This window comes from Boleophthalmus pectinirostris, unplaced genomic scaffold, assembly GCF_026225935.1.
Source record: "Boleophthalmus pectinirostris isolate CB_2022bp ecotype Guang Dong unplaced genomic scaffold, ASM2622593v1 HiC_scaffold_9, whole genome shotgun sequence".
NCBI classification, from domain to species: Eukaryota; Metazoa; Chordata; class Actinopteri; order Gobiiformes; family Gobiidae; genus Boleophthalmus; species Boleophthalmus pectinirostris.
Genome location: NW_026571541.1, coordinates 19,085,475 through 19,102,165, shown reverse-complemented (window position 1 = coordinate 19,102,165; position 16,691 = coordinate 19,085,475). Strand labels below are relative to the sequence as shown.

The following is a 16,691-nucleotide window of genomic DNA, read 5'->3' as shown; positions in this document are numbered from 1 at the left end:
TTTGGTTCGCCAAAACAGGGAGAAGGGCTGTTTATTCCACTCATTATTCTCCACAATATTATACATTTGAAACTTGTGCACGAGCGCGGCCACATTCCCGGTGTAGCGCAGAGTCTCCCACAGTCCACACCGCGACCATAGACTTCTATAGAACACAGTCTGTGACCAACACAGAGGACGAAATAATGACCCGACGTGAGACAAAACTCTTCCCTTGGACACAGTAGGAGCCAGGCTTTGATTTAATGAACGCAACTTTAACACTTTTACTTTAGTCTTTACGTATCAAGCGCCAGAGTGACCCGAGTCTGCGCACGACACGAAGCCTACTGCCGAACCTGACCCGAACCCAAAATCGTGCCAACATTTTTGTGTAATGGGGAACTCTTGCACATGAGAGCTGCTCTCTGACTGTATGAAGAACAGAATAATGCCCGTGCCCGTCCCGACCCAGACCCACACTCACAGGTGAGCAGTTTGAATGTTTCGTGTGGACTTTAATTGGCAGAATAACATCTGTATCAGATGTGTTTCATGCTAAATCTGTGTCCTCGTATCCTTGTATCCTTCCCTCGCTCCTTTCACTGTCCAGGGGAGGGCATCTAAATCTCTTGCACGCGCTTATAATTTGACCATTCAGATCAGCGCGTGCACGTATCTGCGTGTATATGCATATATATATATACAGGGCCAGTCCCCACACACATCATAGGCAGACTTAAAAATACAGCGATAAAACTCTTGAAACAGCGAGAAAACACATCAGCTTTACGACAAAGATGTGCTGCCTAAATATTATGAAATATTATGAAATTAACAGATGAGTCATTGTTTTCACTTTCAGTTTTCTATTTATTTGTTAAACCTTGTTTAAGGCTTTGTCATGATCACGTGGTGCTGCGTGGAGCGTCCTCCTCCCTCTGTCCCGCGTGTCTCGGTCAAACCCACTCATTATCGGCTCATGTTTAGGGAAATCTCATTCACCAGTCACTTTACATGCTCCTTTTATGGTGAGGTGGAGGTGTGGAGAGGGCGTGACGTCACGTGGGTTTACGTGCGCAAATTCTAGGTGGAGGTGGGATTTATAAAGCACAGATTGCGTGGTTTGGTGCGTGCGGTGGGTTTTCTAAATATGGGCTATGTCCCATTTCAAAGGGCTGCAGCCTCCGAAGGCTGTGAAGGCTGGGTCCTTCGTCGGCCGCGAAGGCTGCAGCCCTTGAACTGGCCTCCGCGGACCGCCAGGCCATTGCGGAAATGGGACAGGTCTAGCCCACGGAGCCGCTCCCCTGTCGCCCAGCAACCGAGGGACGCTGCTAGCGCTAATGCTAATGCTAACACGCTCCGCGCAGATTCCGCACACGGATCAGTAAAAAGACGCACAGGTCATCAAACTGTCGGATTTTGTGACCAAATTATTTTAATAATTCGCATCCAAATCTTATGGCCAAAACCGAAAATGTATGTTTAACTTTTGCAAAACAAAACGGCTATATTTAAGGGATACATCTTAAGTAGACTTAATTATCTTAAAATAAAATAAAAACTGTGATGAGATATGCATTACTAAATATTATCATTATTAAGGATTTTTATATTGACCAGGGATTACATTTATACAGTCAGTTTGTAAAGAAAGAAAGACATCTCTCCTGAGAAAAGATGGTTTATTAAACAATCCAAGGAACTTCTGGAAATACTTTATCATGATATGAAGTCAAACATTAAACCCATTACACACACTCTGCATTAACAGGTTAGTACAAACAGCTGTATGTCATTAAATCTCATTGTGTTCCCTTTTTGCTGAAGCAAGTGACAATCAAAAATGAACAAATTATCTTTGCCAAATATGATCTTGTGGAACACCACAGCTTATCTGCAGTACAATAGTACGTTCTTATAGTACATGTAATTAGTTACTATCAAAACCAAATAAACGGCACATTTCACCATAAATCAAATGTCAGTACAGGCTGAAAAACATTCAGAAAAACTTATGAGCAGATGTTTTCATTTCTGTCTCACACACTTGTTCGATCATATGAGACTCTGGACCTCCTCCTCAGAGACTCTGGACATGGACATTGGAGACATTGACAGTGGAGACATGGACATTGGAGACATGGACATTGGAGACATGGACAGTGGACTTGGACCACTCAGTCTGATGTGTCTCTCATCTTCTGGAGGAGGAAGAGCAGAATGAATCAATCAGACGCAACAACCAAAGTTCTATCCTGCAGAGTGAAAACCTGTAATGATGACACACACATTAAGAAAACTACAAAACTATTAGAGGAAAATAAGTTTCACAGAGCATGCAGCCCCAAAGAACACCTGGACTCCCCCCGCACTATTTACATTTATTATTATTTATTTATAGGGGTGTCAAATTATCGTGTTAATTGCGATTAATTAATTACAGTCATATTTAGCGTGTTATGTTTTTTAATCGCGTTAATCTAATTTTTAATCTCTAAATTTACTGTTTCTGTATGCGAGTTGCTTTATTATTAAACCAGTTTTTATGTGTTGTTGGGACAACAACACACACACACACACACACAAAAAACACATTTATACATTTTTTTATTTCGGTAATTCCACTCATTGTCGGAAACCCACACAAAACGCGTGCAGTAAGAGCGATGTAAACGTCCAGTAGCCAGTAGAACAGAGTCAGCAGTGCACAGGTAAAACGCATTCGTGTCTTGGAAATTATTCTCCCGACGTGAAATATAAAAGAAAATAACAAATATACTCCTACAACTTAAATGTCACTGGTGAAAACAACCTGCATAGGCTCATGATGTCTGCACTACTGTCCTATAGTGACCTGCCACATGAGGGGACACGCACACAAACACACACACACACACAAACACACACAAACACACACAAACACAAACAAACACACACAAACACAAACACACACAAACACACACAAACACAAACACACACCTTCATCATCGTCATTAACCTGAGAACGCGCGGACCACGTTTCCTTCCGTAGACACTGCGTGGACACCGACGTGCTGCCGTGAGCCGCGTGTGGATCGTGTTTTCTCGCGTACGCTGCGTAAACCGCGCTTCCTCCTGTGAGCCTCTAAACCAGAACTAACACCAAGACTAAAACCAGGACTAATCCAGTCCAGGACTAAACCAGGACTAAACCAGAACTAAAACCAGAACTAAAACCAGGACTAATCCAGTCCAGGACTAAACCAGGACTAAACCAGAACTAAAACCAGAACTAAAACCAGGACTAAACCAGGACTAAACCAGAACTAAAACCAGAACTAAAACCAGGACTAAACCAGGTCTAAACCAGGACTAAACCAGGACTAAACCAGGTCTAAACCTGGACTAAACCAGGACTAAACCAGAACTAACACCAGGACTAAAACCAGGACTAACCCTTTCCAGGACTAAACTAGGACTAAAGTAGGACTAAAGCAGGTCTAAACCAGGAGTAAAACAAGGACTAAAACCAGTGATCTCATATATAAAGCATTTCTCTATCAATAATATTTTTAATATGTTTAAGGAAAGACTGGACTTTTTATTGTCTTTAAGTAGACAAAAGTTATTATGTTCAGATTTCCTCGTCTTTGCTACTTTACAGCAAACAGTTTCTTATTCATGGAGACTTGGGCTCAACAGCCAAATTGGAGAGATTTGTTAAACAATAAATGACTTTATAAAGTCACTTTTTTAATCTATATCAGTCTTTTGATCTGCCACAATAATGTAATAATGAATTTAAATGAAAATACCTCAAATTGAAGGCTTTTCTCAGCAATTTTTAGGTGAGATTAAAATGAGATTAATTAGATTAATTAATTACAGATCATAATTAATTAATCTCTCAATTTTTTTAATCGCATGACAGCACTATTTATTTATACACAAGGAAGTGAGAAAAACAATTTCGATTCTTTATATGTTTTTCGTATGAAGAATTGACAATAAACAATTTTAACGTTGAACTTAAACTTTGATGTACATTCAGATTCAAAGGCAGTTTATATCTGAAACAGCTAAATGAACAGAGGAATCCCATACATGTGACAAATACATATTTTCACAATTTAAATCATAATTTCAACATGAGCATGATTCATATGCAGCTCTTATTATTAGTAGAATTTTCAATGTAACATGCCCCAGACTTGAGGAGTCTGGGTCAGCACCTCCAGCTCAGTGTTGGCTTAACTTTGTCATCTGCATTTGACCCATTTTATGAATCACAAGCATCTTGTCAGCCAACAGTTCTGTGGCCCCTGCAGTGTGCCGTGTCCTCATACAGGAGGCTGCAGTTGAGAAAAGAAAATTCATGTAAAACAGATTTCTCATTGTTATAACATTAGATGTGACAGACCTAACAGACACAGTCAGGTCGAATCTACACCAGTGTCTGCAAAAATCTGTTAAATGAGCCTCATGTCCATCATAAATCTGACCTGTCCAGGCAGGATTATTTACTCTTCACTTTACAAACATGCACTGGATTGTTAAAAGCAGATAATGTATTCCCTGAATGAAATGCACACGTTGGAGGCTTATATTATGTGATTTACAAGTAAATATGAGCTTTGATAGAGTCAAACTGAGTCTTTTCAGTTGAATGTATGAAATAATGTGTGTTCTCATCTCAACTCCGAGCTACACTGACCAACTGTTTACATGTTTACACTGTCCGTGAAAACGTGGAGTTTTCTCCTCGTAGCTTCTTTAAATCACTCTGTGGGCTTCTTTTCCCCTAACAGTAAAAACATGATGAGTGTTTAATGGAAATCTGTCCAAATATGAAAGTTTGAGCGGACTTTTCATCGCATTAGCTGCACATTACTAGGCAAACTTTAGCTCAAAACTCCGCGGTTCACGCAGTTAAAAACAAACTTATTTGACAGTTTTGTGGAAGTTATGGTCATATTTTACGTTTACAGTTGTGTTAGTAATGATTTCCTAAAGTTAAAAGTGTTACTCACATGTTTTTCTCCGGACGGGCTTTTCGCTCCGTGTTTTTGAACATCTGACTGCCGCCGCGCGGTGCATGCTGGGATACTGAAGGCTGCGAAGAATACTCGGATGTGTCCTCCGTTCGCGGCCCCATCTCCATGGAAACAAGGCCGGTTTGAGGGCTGCATTTGAAGGCTGCATGACATAAAAATGAAATGGGACAGGCCTTGTTTCACCGGAAGTGACGTATGCGGCCTTAAAACCAGCCTTCGGAGGCTGCAGCCCTCGAATTGGGACACAGCCATGGAGTTTGTGTGGCGCACACCTGTCGTAGCTACTAGGCGTACGCACTAACTTACGACAACTCCTGCACAGTTTTTATAAATGAGGCCCCTGGTGTATATTTGTTGTAATGCAGTTACATTTGGGCTATAAAACATTTAATAATTGACTTCTATGGCTAATTATTTACCAGTATATATATATATATATATATATATATATATATATATATATATATATATATATATATATATATATATATATATATATATATATATATGTGTGTATACCAGTATATATATATATATATGTTATATATATATATTTTGCTACATATTTGTTGTAGTTGAAGTCTTTTAATGATACTGTCTAAATAAAATAGTTTACTATGATTATCTTGCATTATTGTTATTATATCAGTGGCATAAAGTAGTTTCATTATTATCATATATTGCAGTATACTTTTGTAGCGATATATAATGCTTCGAAATGTATTATCATAACAGGCCTACCACAAAATAAAAAACTAAAGTAGATACATTTTCTCAAAAGAGTATCAAAAAGTAAATACACTACAAATAATACTAAAGATCATCTACAATGTATTTCAGCAAACTTGTAAAAAAAAAATAGCACAACCAATAGCAATAAAAGTTTAAAATAAATCAATGCCTGTAAATTAAAAAGTCCAATTTCTCCCATGCTGCCCCTTCACTCTGCATGGACGATTCCTATTACCACAAGCCTTCTAACGTTATCCATCACTGACTCGCTGCCGAGGTCCTGACACTTAATTAGATGCCACATTTGTTAAAACTATATTTAAACCCCAGCAACAATTCACCTTTTTCACATGTTTCATTACAAGTTCTTGTCATTCAGTGTGTGGTTGCGGTACTAATTAAATCTCTGCATTATGTTGACTGAGTTAAATAAATAAAGTGTAGCCGGTCTCAAGTCCAGAAAGATGGATGTGTTTGGAATAGCCCAGCAAAAATTATAGCAAATCTTATGTTTCATTTTAGGCCATATAATTGAACAAACATACAGTGAATATGTATTTACTTAAAGAACACTGAATATCTGCATCAAAATGTATTTTGTAATGTATTTTGATACATGGTCCAATCAGAGTCTTGTATTATGAATATTTAAAACACTTTTACATCAAGTTGCTTTTAAAACATAGTATAGTAAAGAGTCAGACACAAGCATTGCATTTCATAGCACTAATTGGAGAAGGATAAATCACACATGCACTCAGGAGCTGTGCTTTCTCACTTTGTATTGCATTTTAAAGCAATTCCTAAATGAATTCCTTTGATTTTAGAAAAGTAACTGTATTCTGAATAGTAGAGTAACTGTGCCGAAATACAGTTCTCAGAATTAGCATTCCGAGTAAGTATTTTCAGTACATGTACTGTATTCAGTTATTTATATAACAGCGCAGCTATATTTTAAAAAGATAGGAATAACAAATCAACATCTGCTTTATCATGTAAATCAGTGTATCAGGTATTTATGAAGCATTGACTCCTTAGGGTTTAATGGTTGACTGCAGACAAAGTTAGAAGAAAAGTATTCGACAAAAGCTTAAATAGTTTATATTCTTGTATCAGAGTGAAGTGTGTGGGACGGCCCAATATCTCCTCAGATCTGGACAGTATCAGAGAGGTCAGACACTGATGAATGGGCCTCTATATGAAAGAGTACAGCCTTAGATGAGAGCATCGGGACAAGAGGCAAAGAAAATCATTCACTGTTGCAGGCTACAAGAGCCTGAGACTGCTGAGACATATGGTTCTGCTATAGTTGGAATCTGTTTTTATCAAAATGCCTGTCAATCAATTAAAATCAAGTAAAAAAAAATAAATAAAACTTCATAAATGAATAAATATTAACTGTCCAAAACAGCAATGTTTTATACTACTGTTTGGGTTGTGAGTTTATCAATAAGCAGTGGTGAAGACACATTTATTTTTTTATCTTAATATATAATTATATACAATTACATATATCTTAAATGTGAATTGTGTAACGTTTCTGGTGGAGGGTCCTGCAAGTTTCTATGGATATGTCACTGCTCTGCCTGAAATGTTCCACAATATGGCATTAAACAGCTCTACCTTACATTTATTCAAGGTGGTTTTATTGTTCAAAAATACTTAGAAAAACAGGCATTGTTTCTGACTGAAAATTAATTTCCTTCAGGATAATAAAGTAAGTCTATCCATCTGCCTACTTATACTCACTCTGACCTGTAACTTGGTCTGATTTGGTCTTCCATGGTGATAGAAATGCTTAATACCATACCATAGACAAAGCAATAACATTTCCATGGAGAAAGGCAATTGATGGATCCTCCATCAGAAAAGTTACACAATGCACCTGTAAATTGTATATATTATGTTCCTATTATGTGTAAACACTGAAAATTTGATTTAAATCGATAATTGATCAATTGATTTAACTTGCATTTGTGATATTTTAGATGTAAAATAATAATTTCTACATAAAAATACACAAATGGTTACCAATATGATACAACTGTGTGCCATTCACTTGCAGAATTTAGTTTTCTTGTTTTGAGGCTGAAAAGAACATGCTTATACTATTTGAACAACCTACATAAGAAACCCATACAATGAAAAACATGCCAGTCAGCCCACTTTGTCCTCATCCTGTCATGTGCTATTTTCTCATCTTCTCTATGACATGTAGAGCGTGCAGAAATGACTGCTTTATACAGCCCATGTAGACTGCTGTGGCGCTGTGTAGTCACCACCCCCTTCGGGACTGAATCCCAGGAGGCTCCCAGTGTCTCATGTGCTCCAGGATAGATGGAGAGCCCAATCTATCACCATCTCTGATCCATCCAGCTTTAAAAGGCCACTTTGAAATGGTAATATTACAAAGGTAGCACACACATTCAGGCAGTAATTCCATTGTTTGTAATATAGGAGCATAGGCATTGGTAATACAAATACTCATTTTTCTTTGGTGGGCTGCAGACCGAAAGAAGCATAAAAGCTCGTCCCAGCGGTGAAACCCCCTCGAGAGTGTGATTGATGGGGGATATTTCTCAAATATAGAAAAAGCAGCATATGATGGAGAATAAAGTCATGTGCGGTATATATATATAGGTCTAAATGACATATAGTAGAAAGAGTAAGTGATTTAGATGTAAAGAAAGTAGGCTATACAGCATTTCATGGTCATTCATTTGTCAGGTATATAGAGTGGCTTGTTATTTGAAATGAGCTGAAAGTAATTGAAGGCGTGCCGAAATGTTAAGAACAGTTAGTAAAAGATTTTCTTTTATTGAAGCTGTGGTACCATTTTCAGATCGTGAGAGGAGGAATTACATCTATGTCTAACTCTCTCCAAGCACTGGCACATCATTAGTATTCACATGCATGAATTTTTGGGGCATGTGCACAGATTTTTAACATCTTTTTCAGAAGTAAAGCACAACAGTAGTGGACCATAATTACACAGTCAACATGCTCTCATCCCAAAGTATATTTTAGAGATATATCAGGCCCTAAAGAGGATTTGCAATTGTTAAAGTCTGCTTGTAACGGACATTTACAGTGTACAAGAATATAGTCAGGTACCCCAGTTTTAAGACTGTTTATGACTCATAGGCTAACAGGACCAAACAGGATCAAAATGAGGTGAAAATGGAGTAGAGACAGCAGGCAAGTTTACCTCAATTATTTCTACCTAACACATAAAAACAAATAAAAACCAAAAAAAAGTGTACACTATTCAGCAAATCTTCTATTGTGTTTCAGAGAGTGAGAAATATGTTTAGAGGTGGCACAAATAATTGCGAAGTAAATAGATTCTGATGATGACTCTGAACCTGCTGCATTTCTCAAATAACAAACACTTCTACATTTCAAAGTTCTCAAAATTTTATGTGATCCTATGTTCATATCCAGAGTAAATTTGAAGATATTAAATTAGCTGAGGTTTTTGGGCATTAACTGGAGCTTCATTTCCCTTTTAAAGGTGTATTGTCTAAGTTTTCTGGTGGAAGGTCCGCCAACTTTTCTCCATGGAGATGTTCTTGCTTTGTCTGAAATGTTTCACAGCAATAATACTACCTGCAATTAAATAAACACAAGGAAGGATCTGCTTAATGTCATACTGTGGAACATTTGAACATATCCATAGAAACAAGATGGTGACAGACCCCCAACCGAAAAGTTACATAGTGCACCTTTAAAGTATGCAATTTACAAATACTTCTTGTATCCATAGTTGTTTTTTGCAAATATATGTGAAGTGTGCTCTTGCAATTGAAATTCTGGTCAAATCATAGACAAGCCACACAGCGCCCCCTATTTGCTGCCACATAAATTATTTACCTTTTTTATATATTTAAGATGATTCACTGTCATCTCTGGTACAGCTTTTTGAAACAGCATCAGTTTTTTCTATCACCCATCACACGCTATTGGGCCAAGTTCATCAGTAATTTGCCCAAGGACACTTTCACAATGGCCGACCCTGAGCACCAGCCTGCTGCAAACATTTATGTAATTCATTTCAAAAGTCAATTTCCACAAACCTCCACTGTCCATTACTTTTGCAGCACAAACTCTCCCACACACACAACCCGTATGCACGTTTTCAGTACTCACCCATTTCTCCGGGGGTTTCAAACTTAAACGCTTGTCCCAGGTTTTAAAAAAGCAGACTCAATCTCTTAACGTGGCTTTTGTGTCTGTCAAAACTGGTTGCCATGGTGATGGGTTTTGCCTTTGGTGACAGTTCTCTGCAACAAAAGCACATACACAAACATTATAATAGAACCAGCCATGACACAGCCCTGTGACCTCCCAAATGCATTTTCAAGAAGCAATATATTTTCCACTGATTTTGTCTTCTTTGTGTGAGGAGAAAAGGATTATACAGCCTTCAAAAGCTAAAACATAAGCGTCAGTTAGGGCTGCACAATGTAACCCAAAAATATTGATATTGTATTGGCTGATGCAATAACCCATATCGAAAGAAATAAAATATATCACAGTAAGACTAAGGTTAACTAAACATATTGTGTGAAAAAACTATTATATCACAAAACATTATTGTAATACTAAATAGTTGTCAGATATACATTTTTGTTTCATTGTGCTGCCCTAGCCGCAAATTCTGTGTAAATGTAGAAAATGGTGTATTGTTTTTAATTTATTTGTCCATTTGCTTAGAGAAAACATTGTAATGACTCTCTAGAGTACTACTTATCCTCTTTACTATTTACTCCAACATGTGTTGTATTAACTTTGATGTCATGCTACTTAGGTCTACATAACTACTTTTTTTCTATTTTACTTGCTAAGCTCAATATATTAAGTATATTTATCGTTTGTCAATTTTTTCAGTAGCTTTTTAACTGAAAAAGAGAGTGTGTTGACAAACCCACAATCATACCTTGAATGATAAAGACTACTACTCTTGGGTTTAAAAACTACTACTGTTGCCTTATTATTATTAAAATGTAAGACAAAACAGCATTGGAAATGTGGAAAGTCCTCAAAATGTCACACAGAGGATGAACAGAAATTGCAGGTGACTATAATGCCCCATGCAGTTTCATGTAAAATCTGTAGTACATATTAACGTCTATGCATCAACATCTGTTGCCTGTAACTACATAGACATACCGGCTTAATGAAGCTTCTTTATTATTCCCTGGACACCAAGAGAAAAGAGTGTTTTGGCAGCTGGGAGAACCTCCGCAAATGCCTGGCTCATCATTAGTTCATGCGTTCTAACACTAGAAAAACTACTGAAATATTTAAAGTTGTGCCAGAAAATCAGCATTCTCTGCTTTATGAAGATCATAAAAATAGTGCTACTTTTTTGTAATTTTCAAACTATCAAATGAATTGAAAGACAAAATGTGTCCTTTCTTGAAAGGTGACATTCACTTCTAGAACTTGACAATATCATAATTTCAGTTTCAGTTCAATATATTTTATAAATATGTTGAACGTTTTATTATTTCTTAGGGATTGGCTTAACAAACTTGCCATATAATCTTATAGCCTCATGAATACTGGCACCACTTTCTGAAAGAGAAGATGTTGAAATTCGTGCCAGTTTTTGCTTCATGTGGATAGGTCCAGTAATTACAGAGATTAACCATAAATTAGAGCAACAAATGTGCAAACTCTACCATAGAACTCTGATCTGTCCTCCATCTCAATTTTATGAAAAATATAAAATTTCATAAAAATGTCTAACCTTGCATTATTTGATCATGATTGGCTCTACAAACCTCCCATATTTATCTTACAGCTTCATTAATAATGGTACCACTTTCTGACAGAGAAGATGTTGAAATTTGTGCCCATTTTTGTTTGTGAATAGGCCCAGTAATTACAGAGATAAACCATGAATCTTAGCAACACATCTGCAAACTCTACCACAGAATTTTACTTCTTTATAAACATACTGACCTTGTCATTATTTGTTAGGGATTAATTACACAATCTTGCCATATTCATTGTATACCTTCATGTATAATGACCCCACTTTCAAGTAGGGAAGACAAAGAAATTTGTGCCAGGGTTAGTTTCAATTGTGCTTTTATAAAATTGTTCAATCTTTCATTATTTATTGGGGATTGGCTAGATAAACTTCCTATATTAATCTTATAGCCACATGAATAATGGCATCACTTTCTGACAGAGAATGTATTTGTGGCAGTTTTTGTGTCATGTGGATAAGTCCAGTAATTATAGAAATTAACCATAAGGGCAACAAATGTGCAAACTCTACCACAAAATTCTGACCTGTCCTCCATCTTTATTTTAATCTGTAGGTATAGCTGAACATAATGATGTCTTGTAAATACAACATATTCATATTTAATAATTGTGCTTTACATGCTACAAATGAACAGTCCACTGAACTTCTTGTTCAGTGTGGTGAAGATGGTTTTTACTATGCACCGATGCACATTGTTAAAAGGAACGTTTTCACTTCATTTAAAGGCGTAAAGAAAAAATGGCCCCTGAGCCAAAGGATGCATGTTAGATTAACCTTAGGCCTACGCTTGAGGTTGTTTCATAATTCAGTGGCCCAAACGCATTAAATAATTCTCTATCTCTCGCATCTAGACTGTATACGCATATTATTTAAATTTAAAAATAGCATTACTCTTTGACTTTTCTTCCCAGCTGATTGAGCACATCATCATGAAACAATGAGTCTTCACAATGGCCACTCTTCTAGAATACAATTCATGCTCTATGCTTTATAGCGTAATGCATTTATGGAACAATTGTTCTGCATGACTTCATTGTTTTGCTTTTAACAATATTACAAGATGAATGGCAACTGTATATTGTTATTATTATTGCACCATCTAAAACAGTGTCTATCTGTTGACAGCTCAAGGCTTCAATAACACTCTGATTTTCAAACAGAGAAAACTGCACCGGGGAACAAACACCTGAAAATGTTTTGATGTTATTGTCAATTATACAAAAGCTGCAGATATTAGCCTCTCGACGCAGTGTGTCTTATTCTCAACGGGGACTGGAGAATGAAATGAATCAAATTATAGGGTTATTGCATGTCTTTAAGACTGTTCTGAGATACACTATGCAGTGTCTTTGCTACAATATTGTAATGGCTCAAAAACATATGGAAATGAGTAGAAACATATCAGTATCAGTAAGACAATTTAGTATGAATATTTCCAAAGGCTTTGATTAGATACTGGAGTGCTTATTTATTCATTTATTTTTGGTTCTGTTAGCTCAAGAACAAGTCAGTACCAGTCTTTATATAATATGGAAAAATAGAGTATGCATTTGTAGTATGCACTGTAGCTGAATTGTGATTAATTGAATAAGTCACGAAATAAGATCCACAGTTGTTAGGAAAAACTGGGACCATATATTAATTGGAAATTTGTGGTAATGTACATACTAAGTAATTAGATCTCACTTTATGACTTAATAGTTAACCATTCATAAGTGGTTCCAGTTGTTATAATAAAGTTACTATATAATTTGAAATAATAATTTGTAAGTTTAGTGTCGCCATAGTTTCAGGGAATGTTAAATCGTATGTGAATCTAGGGCTGTGCCAAAATCAAAAGATTAATAGATCGCGATCTCTATTTTGGTCGATCTCAAAGCATACACATTTTAATCAACAGGTCTACAGTCAATCATGTGGCACTGAGAGCGAATAATGCTGATGAGGATTTACACTCTTGTTTACGAAAAAGTAGCCTGAGCCACAGCTGTCCCTTTTTTTGTTTCCTCACAAGTTTTGACTTAAATCTGCACAATTTGACTAAAGTCCGGTCTCTCTCTCCCTCTGCGTCTATGTGCGCACGGTGCAGTCTGACCACTCTCCCAGCTCCACTTCCCTCTCTCTGCTCCTCAGCTTTTCTCTCCCCTGGTGCTTCTCAGCTTTATAATCCAAGTTATGGAAAGTAAAACCACTACTGTCTCACTGTTTATGAGTGAAACGTAAGACCTCATTTGGAGCACAGACATCACACGTGTTTCTGTTGATAGAGGTAGCACATGTGTGCATGTGTGCCTGTCACTAGTGGTAACGCATGTATGGATTTAGGTTTAATATATTGTACAAACTTATTCCTTTTAAATGTGAATATCTACAGAATTATTAGTCCAATTAACACAAAACAAAAACTGTATTTATACCCTACTCTGTATACCTGAAGTATGTATGTAATTTTTTTTTATAATTAAAGAAAAAAAAAAAAAAAAGTGATTCTTTTTTTTTTTTTTTTTTCCCCCCATATCGCCCAGCAGAATAGGGAACTGGATAACACCAAGTCTTTGATTATTATCTAAACCAAAGGAGTTTCACATCTTGTACATGTATCCGTATGTAAATGTTTTGATTAGCCACTGAAGAGGAAGTGAACATCCAGAGCTGTAAAACACTCCACCAGTGAAGAACAGATGTGATTTGTAATGAGTACAGCTTTATGACAAGTCTGGCACCACTTCCCACAGTTGTACTTCTGAAAGAGTAGCTATTCAAACTCTGCCAGTTGGCTTCAATACATTTAGTAATGGTTTTTAGATTGACTAAACCTCCAAATATTCTTATCCAACACATAAAAGCTCATAGTAAGAAACTCTCGGGTTCAATTTATCACCATGTTCATGTTTAGAAATTTGATTAAGTTAAAATCTTACAGGCCTTTTTTTCTTTAAGTAACTGAAATATCCAACGAGAAAATTAATACATTTTAATTATCTTAGTTAAATTGGGTCCACACGATTATAGCTGCGTGCAAACTGTTGATATGGTCCTTATTTGACCGTATGTAGACTTGGTTTAGTCCTGTCCTAGTCCTGTCCAAATCCAAGTCCAGTCCAAATCTAACTCCAGGTTTGGCTTTATTACTGCAATTTTTTGACAATATAAAGCAGGGGTTTAACAACAACTGAAATATTGTGACACTATAGCATCTCGCAGTAATATCGTGGATGAACACAATATATCAAATTAAAAGCTTCTATGCTTAGATACATTGTTTTGTTCCAGCAACAGATTAAAAAAACAGAAAACTACAAAGACCATGATCTTGTGCATCATTTCAGTGCAGACAATATACCTTAATTTTTTGGAATATGACAGTGGTGTAGCACCAACGACTTGTCAAAGCTTTTTAAAAGGAAAAATAGCATTTCTTCAATTCTATTAGCATCTCCACAATATCGCAATAAATATCATACCGTATGCATATTTTCACAATATTGTACTCTTAGATTTGCATATCATTACATCCCTAATATAAAGAAGAAATGTTATATTTGCTTTAGTGTTATGTCAGTAAAGAAATATTACTACCATCTGCAATAACAGATAAACAGCCATTTTTACCATGGTATTCCTCATTCCAGCTCAATTTATGACTTACATAAGCCCATTATATTTTGCCTTCGAGTGACATTTTACCAGGTGCTTTGTAATCACTATTGAAAATCCATGTAGCCCATTGTGATCAATTGCTTTTCATGTTTAATCCATTAGTCTCTGTAGTCCAAAGTCCTCTCCTCAGCACGTTTTCAAAGCCAGCTGCTGTGGCTTTCTTCACATGACCGCTTTGTCTTATTGGAATCAATGAGGAGCCAAGGTGGTTCTCTCACTCCATTAATTTACTATCATAGAAGTGCCACTTTGGGCCAAGCCTAAAGAAATACACATTACAGTAGCACACCATTGTTTGTTTTTGCAAGTGGGACTCCAACATCCATATTAATAGCTTTGGTGATAAGAGGGCAATCAAACTATAGGAGCAGGTTTGAACTGAGTATGACAAATTTTGTGAACTTATAATACAGTACAGCTCAAGTTTCATTCTGTGCAATGTGACTTGAGGTCAGAGTTAGCTTAATTTATCTACTGATGGCCTAAAATGAAAAAAATACTGTGTACGTGGCATGTCACCAGCATGATATTATGGAAAGATAAAACTAAAACCATACTGTCATACTGTCATACAGTGCTACAATAACAGCCAATAAAACCAAGCATCAGGGGCAGACGGAGTGACGGACACAGAGGCCCAAGATACAAACTCAACATAAATAGACAACTTTATTAGTCACCTCTTGTTAAACTGCGGCATTCTCTTCCATATTATCCATTAGAATTTGTCCTCCACAAATACTGACACCCAGTCCACCAAACAGCATTATTAATCCAGTTTGAAGCATGTCTGTTTCTTGGATCATGGATTTTAAATCTCATACAATTCTGCTCGTGTCAGTGGTCTGTACTTTTATTCATGCATATAAAAATCATTTAACATTAAAAATACAGTAGTGTGTGGTGATCTTTAAACTATTTTTTTGGCTGAAAAGTTACGCAGTGGTACTATGTCTGGTATTGTTTTATACTGTTTAGAAACTTTAGTGCAGGCTTTCCTAGTATGTGCATAATAAAATAATGAAAGTGGAATTATATTTTAGTTTATTAAAAGAAAATGTATGTAGTTTACTGAAGTCATGTCACCTGTATTATCTTTTGTCGTATTTGTGTCTCCAATATACAGACACGTGTCCATATTCTGTTAATTAGTTTTCCAGGAATTAAGATTTCTTCATGCCAAGTTCAACCATCCAATTAAAAACAAAAAAAGCACATTAATCAACAAGAGCAATTAGCATTTTTCTTTGCACATCTTTGATTACCCCTTCCAATATATGCACTTTGTTTCCTATAGACAGTAAAAAAACAACAACAAACTAACAAGCTCTGAAGTGTCACAAGCAGCTGCATGAATCCAAGTGGGACAGAGATGCCAAAAGTAAAAAATGGGCCTCAGTTCCCCACAATGGTGTTTACGGTGAGTGTGTGTGAAAATCAATACTCCTCCAGCTTCCGATCTGGGACATCCATCTACCTTTCTTCCCTTCTGGTCATTATCC

At 36.5% G+C, this 16,691-nt stretch overlaps 1 protein-coding gene across 1 annotated transcript in view; it reads right to left on the bottom strand.

Moving 5' to 3' along the window:
- b3gat1a (beta-1,3-glucuronyltransferase 1 (glucuronosyltransferase P) a) overlaps nucleotides 1-16,691 on the bottom strand; it is a 166,541-nt gene that overhangs the window by 114,496 nt on the left and 35,354 nt on the right. The window contains exon 4 of the mRNA XM_020926886.2: nucleotides 9,897-10,030. The gene's annotated coding sequence lies outside the window, so the exon portion shown is untranslated. The remainder of the gene's footprint in view (nucleotides 1-9,896; nucleotides 10,031-16,691) is intronic.